This window comes from Juglans microcarpa x Juglans regia, unplaced genomic scaffold, assembly GCF_004785595.1.
Source record: "Juglans microcarpa x Juglans regia isolate MS1-56 unplaced genomic scaffold, Jm3101_v1.0 JmScfU0087, whole genome shotgun sequence".
Classification (NCBI taxonomy): domain Eukaryota; kingdom Viridiplantae; phylum Streptophyta; class Magnoliopsida; order Fagales; family Juglandaceae; genus Juglans; species Juglans microcarpa x Juglans regia.
In genome coordinates this window covers 3,470-13,525 of record NW_024475831.1, presented here as the reverse complement: position 1 = coordinate 13,525, position 10,056 = coordinate 3,470, and the positions used below count along the sequence as shown (strand labels likewise).

Below are 10,056 nucleotides of genomic sequence, written 5' to 3'. Positions count from 1 at the left end.
GTTGATAGAGACATATGCTCATTGAGAAAGAGAAATCCACCGTAGCATGTGTTTCATACTATATGTGCTTATACGACTATATGTGTAAGTGATAAAATGTTTCCCTCTTTCTCACTGTGTGAGTCTTATTTGTTTTAAAAATGTCCTTCACTTTTGACTATGTCACGAGATGGAGGTTGTGATATCTGTTACTTTGACATTCTGTCTATGGCCATGATTGATACGGTCTAAAGAAGCATTGCTAGGAAAGCGGTTCGACCAAAATTGAGTGATATGAGTGCAAATGGAAGACTTTTCGATATCGTATATTTGATAGCGTTTGTTGACGTCAAACAATAACGCTACATCTTGGTAGTGGCTAAAGGTTGTGAACACATTGAAAATTTAGAGGTAGTCAAGCATTGTTCTGAGTTATTTAAATCAAGAGGGTTCGAAAATGCTTGATCTTGATGCGATCGAATGAGTCTAGGACATGACTAGACACTTTAGGGATGTTACTATGCTGGTCTTCTTTGGGAGAGATTTGGTGTATGTACTTCCTATCTATAGATGTGTTTGGTGTCGCACGACCTACTTATTTGTATGAACAAGATTGAGAACATTAGAGAGATGCAGACCTGGGGTCATGCCCACTGTGTGCGAGTGGGAGATATTAGCAGGAGGGGCGTCCACGTGGGCTGACCCCTCCCCTCAATTGGTTTTTGAAACCATTTGAAATACACAAAAGCTCTCTCTCTTTTTGTTCTCTCTTGATAATATATTTAGGTTATGAATTTGTTAAGTGTTACTCTAGTTTTATACTACGTAGTACACTTCACCACTAAGAGGAAACGTTGGAGATTTGTCAATCTAGAGAAACTTGTAGAGCAATTTTATAAGTTGAGCTTGAGGTATTTTTTCGCTGTACTTTCTTACAAAGTTGAAATATGATGCAGCTATTGGAGGCAAGTAAATTGCATGGTATTGTAAGGAATTGAAATTTAGTTATACCAGGGTTGACTGTTCTGATCAAAGTGATTCAGGCTTGGTAGTGAGGACGACATTTCAATGGTGGGCGTCTTCAGCCGATTCTCCTGTTTTCCCCAGTCAAGATTACATGTCTTTTTGTTGTGTCCAATTTATATTTGAGTTTGAGCAATTGGAATGCTCATGGAAACTGTCCACTTGTGCTAGAATGCATATGTTTTTGTTCGATCAGAATGATGTCCATTAGGGATGCCAGGAGATTGAACAAGATGGACAACGTGATTTTAGACAATCAGTAGGGCTAAGCAAAAATCCGAAAATCCGACTCCACATCGATTTATTGGAGTCGGAGTCAGAGTCGGAGTCGGAGGTAGCGATGTACTGATTCCGACTCTAATATTGTACATATTTTATAAAAATATATGTATTTTTATATATTAATCATATATATATATGATTATAACTATAACTTATATAGTTAATTAAATTCAATAATATACTAGTATGAGCAAATTATTATAAAATAATATACTTATACTATAATATAAATAAATAATTAACTAAAATATTTAATATATGTACACACCATACTATTAACTATTACTATCATGTAACACTAATGTATAATAACAACATATAAAGCTAATGTATAATAACATGTAATACTAATGTTAAACATTAATATATAATAACATATAATACTAATGTATAATAACATTAATTTGTACAATGATTTATTTTTTCAATTTTGGTTATGTTTTAATAAAATTGAAATTTGAAAAAATATTTTTTAAAAAAATTGAAATCTGAAAGCCAAATCCGATTAGTGAGAGATCAAAATGGTCAAATTAAAATTTCAAATGAGTTAAAAAAAAAGTCCAATAAAAAAATTCAAATCCAATTCTGCTCCAACAAGTTAGAGTCGGGTCAAAGGCTATGTGAATCGGAGTTGAAGGTCGGATTCGACCTCCAACAATGTCGGAGTCGGAGTCGGAGTCGCTCAGCCTACAATGAGGCACTTCATTGGTCTCTTTGGATAATTAAGATCTCAACATCTTGGAATGTGTCTTTTTGTGTATATGTGGACATAAATTCTTTAAAAATTTCAACTAGCTAGTACCTATTACTATTTATTATAAATAAAATGTGATCAGTTATTTACTTATATATTTACTACTTTCCCTGTTAATTGTCGACATCTAATTTGTTTAGAGAGAATCCATTCACACATTTTAGGGTTCTTTTATGGTTCTTAAGAGATGTTTCAAGGGGTCAACACTGATTCAGAAAAACATGGTGGAAGCAATTTTGTATGGAAAATGCCACTCTCCCGTTGGGAAATCTTGCTAGAATTTTTTTTTTTTTTTACTTAATGATTAAGAAAATATTTTTTAATAATGTGATTTTTTTAAATATTTAAAAATATTAAAAAAATACATGTGAAATAAAAAGAATGAGATCAACTATTAAAAAATAAAATAAAGAGTAATTTCACATACAATCCGTGAAGTGTGTAAACGTAATGTAATCGTTTTGAAAAAAAATAGAATCAACTATTAAAAAAATAATTTTTTTTTTCATGTGAGTCCCATGTTTTATTCACTATTTTTCAAAATGATTACACAACGGTTGCACAATTCACAATTACAAATATATTTTCTCTAAAAAAAAAATAGCCGCTTCAAGATTTAGCTTATATTTCAAATAAATAAAATAAAATAGCCTTGCGATATTATGACATAATTCACTCCATTTTACCATCATTGATGTTAGCCCATGATATAATATTGATGCTAGTTTTTACTTACTTTCCAGGTGTCAACAATTTACATATAATTCTGTTTTTTTTTTTTTTTTCCAAGACATAATGCAATTAAAAATTACACTTTTGGGGAGAAGAGTTAACAATGATAGATAAAAGTAAAACCACCAAACCATTGTGCAACGGCAAGTGGAAGAAGAATCTACTGAAGAAGTGAGAGTACTGGGAAAGTGCAGATAAGTTCATCCCAAGTTCAGTGAGTCCTTGTAATCTCATGCCTTTTGATCTCTTCAGAAAATGGGAGTACCAATGCGCAGAGAGTTTTGGTTGCCTTTTTAAATCAGGATCATCCAAGTCAACATAGTATAGGCCATATCCGGATTCGAAACCATCCAACAACTCCAATAAATCCATCAAGGACCATATAAAATAGCCTATTGTATTTGATCCATTCCTTCCAAAAAAATAAATAAATTAAAGAACAATGGGTAAAGAGGAGAATACTTTCTAAGGTCTGAAAATAGAGACTAGTTATGCAAAATTGGATTTATATTAACGAAATGACACACGAGTAATGCTAGGTACAAGCATCAAACAAGTCCTTTGTAAAAAAGTGGATCCCACGAATAAAGAATAGTTTTTTTTACACTTTTTTAAGGTGGGGTCCACTTTTTTACAAAGACTTGAATGTAGCTTATCTATTTAAGGCTTGTACAAATCATTTCTCATGACACAATTACATTGATTGTTATAAACTAAGTTATATAAGTTGTAGATGTGTATTATAATCCAGTGTGAGGTTTGTGAAGTCTATACACGTACCTCAATGCATCAAGCAAACTCCCAATGTATGCATGCAAATATTCCACCCTTGGCCAGTCTTCATTGTCAAATTACGTATCATTCGTTTCACCTACACAGATATGGCATATATATGCCAGCCATGCCACATTTCTTAGTTTAGATTGTAACTCAAGTTGACACTAAATTGTGCTTACATCTAATAAATAAACTCACTTGATCGTATAGTCAAGTTCAAAGTTCCAACATGTGAAATTTTTGCTTAAGAATTTAAAAAAAAAGGAGTTACCAAGTAGAAACAAAATCCAAACTCAAGTTCTAATACTCTCATACTAAAAAGAATCTGCACAACAATGAATTTTCATCTCAAGATTAGAAGTCGAAGAAGAGAGTATCCTCAATTTTGAAACCAAATATATGGGGGGAGAGAGAGAGAGAGAGAGAGAGAGAGAGACATGAAAGTGATTCTTATAGCATTTATTTTTCATGTGGATTCTAGATTTCCCCTACATTTTTCAAATGGAGTATGCTGGGTTTGCATAGTCTAAAACTGTATAAATTATTATCATGCCATCGCTAATTAAAAAGTAATAGCAATTAATGATCATGTTCATCCTCCATAATAGATAATTAAATATCGTCACTAACGGCTAAATATTTTTTTTTTTTTGTGGCATGGGGGTGTTTTTTCCTGCTACTAAAGAGATTTGGAAATAAAGTTTAATTTGGTTATAAAACGTGACATTTACTAATATTATATATATATATATATATATTATCACCAAAAGTTATTAGCAACAAGTTATCAGCAATGAATATTAATTTTACTTTAAGGGAGGACTTCTCTCGCCTCTAAACCTAAACCCTATTTCAATGGATGTCCAACATATTGGAGAGAGAGAGAGAGACCATTTTCATGGATGTAAACAGGAGGGTTGCCATAAACTCTCTTGATATACTCCAGCAGTTCTTGCAGGCCCCAGGCTACAATTGGAAACTGAGTAAAACAAGGTGGTTACAAATTATGTAGTACTGAACCAGTACATAATTAGTAAAAGAGCTCTATAATTTTTTGTTTAAAGGCTTACCTCGAATCTGGATGTATCATTTTCGAAGCCTGCAACAAGCATTTCAAACAAAAAAAATATATATATACTGAGCTGAACATTTTGTTGAGCACTGTAAAGAAACTTTCAGAATCAACCACGGATTAGCGCAGCTCACTTGGTAAGCTCACTCATGCCGAGTAAAAAAAATTGCATTATAAGTAAAGAAAAATTAGTAGATATTCCCGGGGTACTCCCATCTTATCGCAGTATACCCTATAATTAAAATTCAAACATCAATTTTTATTGACATATCATCCTATGATAGGATGGGAATACCACGCAGTATCCATACTAGAGAAGTACCTAATAATTACTCTTAGTTGAAGCTAGTCTCCATCCATCTAGTTCAATCTGTATATTTTAAAAACATACTTGAAAGTTCTACTGCCATGTCTGCAAAAAACTCTCTCTCTTTGATTTTCAGGCTACTTGGGCTGTCCTTGGCATACAAAGTTGAGTAATGGTTCACTCCAAGGAAGTCAAATGAATCCTTAATCAAATTGGATTCAGCAGTGGTGAAGACTGGCATTCTTGAGCCTACGTTCTTTTTCATGGCATCAGGATATTCTCCAAACACCAAAGGATCTACCATCCTTCAGTCAAAAAGACAAACATATATATGATCGCTAAAAACCTAAATTATAAGTTCAGAGTCAGCTCTCTACAATACACAATACACTTATGAAAGGAAAAGACAGAAGATACAGGATAATACATGAACGTTTAGCTTTCTTACCAGCCAAAGAAGAAGTCCTTGGCTCTTTGAGCAGCAATTTTATCGTCTGAGCTGTTTGTAAGAGGAACGAACCAATAACCAAAGACATTGATCCCTATAAATCCGTGCTGCTTCTCCTGCAGGGGCCAAAGTTTCTCTAGATCAAATAACATCTTGTTTTACACAATTAGTCATGAAGTTCACATGCAATTAAGCTGATGGCCGGAATATATAGGTATATTTAGTTATTTATATTATGTCATTAACAATGACAAACAAAAGAGAGATGGAGTTAATTAAATCATGTAAATATGCTCGAGAAGAATCATTTGTCCTTGAAAATCTTATAGTTGACGAGATTAACACATACATACAATAATTTCTCTATGCATGACATGGATAAAAAAGGGGACATGTCCAGTACATAATATGAACAGCTTAATTCATAATAATATATACCTGATACATGTTCTTGTACAATCTAGCGACGGATGCATGTGCCAACAAGATATGATGAGCTGCCAAGTATGGCTCTGTTGAGGAGTTGCCTCTAGAGCAGTTTATCCCATATGGAGATGGAGATGAACATCTCTGAGGAGGTAAATTGCCAGTATCGTAACCCCCCATTACAAACACATTGGCCTCATTAAAAGTAGTCCAATATGAAACCCTGTCACCGAATTCCCTGAAGCACACATCCGCATACGCTTCAAAGTCTTTCCTGCATTCGCATCTGGATTATTCAGTACTCACATTCTTTGCTTTGTTTGGTGCTTTGTGCAGCAACGTACTCTGCACCAATATTATTTTTTCTTTTTCCTTTTGCACCCTTAAACTATTAGGGATTTTGCATTTTGCTCACAAAACTAATATTTTCCACCTTCTATTTACATCCCAACTTCAAGATTGTGTCATGTCATCTTCTTTTCATTTAATTAGCTGTTAGAATTTAACAAGGGAGCAAAGGGTACAATGTGTCAAGTTTTAGTTATAGTTATTTGTAATGTAATGAGTAATGGCTGATGATAATAATTTTTCAGTAAGAAGTGAAAATGATCAACTTTTTCTTTTTTATTCTCTTGTTATAAATATTCAGCTAATATATAAAATTTGGGGTCCAAAAACAGTGGGTGGGGCCTAACAACTATCCCACCACATCAAATCCAGCGCAAATGGGAAAAAAAATAATAATAAAGAGAAACGATAACAATATCCCACCACATCATTCACTTGTAAGGCTAAAAGAAACATTCGTGGTTGTAATCCATTTCTAAAGTCATCATCTAGGACTATTATATTGGTTTCAAAGGATAACAAATGCTTTTCTAAGGCATATAACAACTTATTTTCTAAGCTCACACCAAAAGCACCTAAAAGCTGGATTACTTTTGTAAATGCTTTTAATTCGCTTTTGATAAGCAAAATATTTCGACTTTGGTGCTTTGCAATTGGGAGAGCTTCAGCCATGGCACTTTGCAATTAAGTATATATAAATATTTCGACTTTTACGGATCACACTACGGGTGAGGCGACAACTGGACTACTACATCCTGTATAAATATTTGTATGTCTATTTTTTTTAGAATAATTTTTTTCATCAGCCATTATTCACTACCCCACACCTTATGATAAAAAAAAAAAAAAAAAAACTATCAGGTGTGAAATGTGAGGGTGAATAGTACTAATGTATAGAAAAACCTTTTTTTTTTTATACTATTAAAATTCAGGTTAGGGAGGGAAAAATCGGGTTTTTCATGGTTAGGAGGTTTTTTTACTGCATGGGCAAGAGAGATTATTTATTTGAAGTTGCGTATATATGTAAAAATAAGTTGATTAAGATGATAAGATTTGAGAATCATACACACTCTTTCGGCTAATCCATCCTCCATACTCGTCTTCCAGCGTTGAGGAAGATCATTGTGGTGTAATGTAACATGTGGTTGTATTCCTGCTTAATCATAAAATGAACGGTCTTAGAAATTTACTAATTTTCTTCTACTAATATAAATTTTCTTTTTTGAAAAAAAAAAATCACTAAAATCATATATATATATGATGGAAATTGGCTGTAACCATGACTGATTAGTTCATTGATGAGATTGTTGTAATACTGTAAACCCTTTGGATTGATAGTTCCTCTTCCATCTGAAAGAAAGAACATTCACAATCAGTTCTTGTATGCATGGTTAACAAGTATTGACGAGTACACGAGAGTAGTTGCGTGATCATACTTGGTAAAAGCCTCGACCAAGATATGGAAAACCTGTAAGCTTCTAACCCCGTGTCCCCCATAAGCTGGACATCCTCCTGCAATAGTTAAATTTGTTGTAAGCATTTTCATAATTAGTAATATACATGTAATGTTTTGGGAGTATATATTTTAAGATATGGATTCCTAGAGTATTATAAAACTTGTTGTGGGCGAAATAGAAACATAAGTGAGTTCCACTGCATTTCTTATTGCATGTTTGAGTCTCCGAGGAATGCTATGCATCAGTCACTATTCACTCCCACACCTCACACCTATAGTTTTTTCACAAGGTGTGGAGGTGTTTTTTATAGGGTATGAGATGGTGAATAGTGACTGATAATAAGAACTTTTCTTTTGATAAAGATGGTTTTTGATCTCCAGTTCTCTACTTTTTCATCTACAATGAAAACATTTTCCCAACTTCTTCCGAAAAATACAACACATCATCTCAACTTACTTTACTTTTCCATTATAAGTATATTTTTTTAGTATATCTATCAATTAGAGATTTATGATGTATCATAACTAAGCTAGATTTAACCCCAATGGGTTGGCCAAGTGGTGAAGGCCTTGGCCTTGGGTATCACTCCCTTCAAGGTCCAAAATTCAACATTTATGCAAACAATCATTTGGGGCCACACATCCGGTAAAAAGTCAGCAATTTAACCAGTTTTGTGTAGAGAAACTTCCGAAGGTGCAGTGCACGAGATCGAGGTTTACTTCACAGGAGTGAGTCCGAAAGGTCTTGCTTTGAAGAGGTTACCCGACAAAAAAAAAAAAAAAAAAAACACTAAAGCTAGATAAGAGTTTCTCATTTTTAACAAAAAAATTATATATATTTATCATTAACTTGAAGAAAAATGTAAGAAGGAACGTGAAAAGAAAAGTTGTGTAAAAAAGGTAAAGTATCAAAAGATGAGAAAAAGTCTGAAGGAGGCCCAAAGAAGAATAGACGTACACAATCAACAAAAATGCAAATTCCGGGCAGTCATTTTGAAAAAACAATGTCAACTTTTTTTTAAATGAATTTTACAGGACGTCCACATTCTAAAACTATATTTAGCATTTTCAAGAAACAGTAAGATAATTAATTGACCTCATATATGTTATTGGTATTTAAAGGAAAGAAAAAACTAGTAAGCAGGGGCGAAACTAGTAAGAGGCTCCAAAATTTTCAGAATTGGACGAAAATTAAATTTTATAAGGCTTTTTTTTATATATATATATAAGGTAGACCATATAAAAGTTAGTATTTCACCCCTATTATTATTTTTTATTTTTTTAACTTGCCCCCCACCCATGCTTGTAAGAAAGGGTAATTTTGTAGACGGGTGGCTGTATTTCGGGACCCAAATTATAAGAATATTTCTTCTTTATGTTTTTTTCTTTTTTTTTTAACATCCTTAAAAAAATTTTTTGTAAAAAAAATTTACAACATTATTAAAAAATATTTTTTTTAATCATTAATAAAAAAAATAAAAAATAAAAAAGTTTCGGGATCCACTACCAGTGGGTTTAGCATTTCTCTTTTGTAGACTGACCTTATATTTATGATATCCATCACATGCTGTGTCTCCAGTGGCTCCATGCATATTCCCTGAAATGAGTTGGGCAATTAAATCGATCCTAATTATTATTCTCGAATAATGAAATGAAATTTCTGATTTAAACTAGTTCCGATCGAAACCGATTCCCATTTTGTTTTGTTTTTTTTTTTTAAAAAAAGGAAAGAAAAACTGACCTGCTTGGGCGAAAGTATCCCATATGCTAGGAGTCCTCCCATCCTGGTTTGCAGCACCTTCAACCTTTCGCAAAAGATTAAACGAAAAAGTGAGAGAAATCGTCCAATTATTTTGGCGGAATAGATGCCTTTGATCGTTCTTTACAATTACTAAAGCATAATCAAAACAGAATGCTTTAAACAATCAAAAGATACGGAAAAAAGAAAAAAGAAAAAAAAAAATGGTAAAAGGTAACCTGATAAGCTGAGGTCGAAGCCCCAAACACGAAACCAGGAGGAAAGTCATCTCTGCTAAATTTATCAGCACTCAAAACCAGTACTGCTAGATTCGTCAGCAAAACTACTGCTAGCCTCAACATTTTGAATCTTGATCCAGTAATACTACTGTTCAGTCATTTGTAACTATAATAACGAAAAGGGAAAGAGAGGAGCTTTTAACCATGGCCTCACAATAATTATCCTCTAATTCTCCAACTACCTTTAATTGGCAATTGCTTAATCAAAGTTATTTTCAAAATTTAACGAAAAATATATATTTTTTATAAATTTAAAACATTCTAATCATAAATTTATATTGAATTAACCATTAGATTAGTCAAAATAATAATATAATATTACTTTTTTAATAATAATATTTTTAATTTATTTTTCATATTTTATAGTTATACTAATTATATATTAATTAATAATTTAATTTAATACTTAAATTAT

At 32.6% G+C, this 10,056-nt stretch overlaps 1 pseudogene; it reads right to left on the bottom strand.

The window, feature by feature from the left end:
- Window positions 1–2,748: 2,748 nt before the first annotated feature.
- LOC121245623 lies at window positions 2,749–9,806 on the bottom strand (annotated as a pseudogene).
- Between the last annotated feature and the right edge of the window lie 250 nt (window positions 9,807–10,056).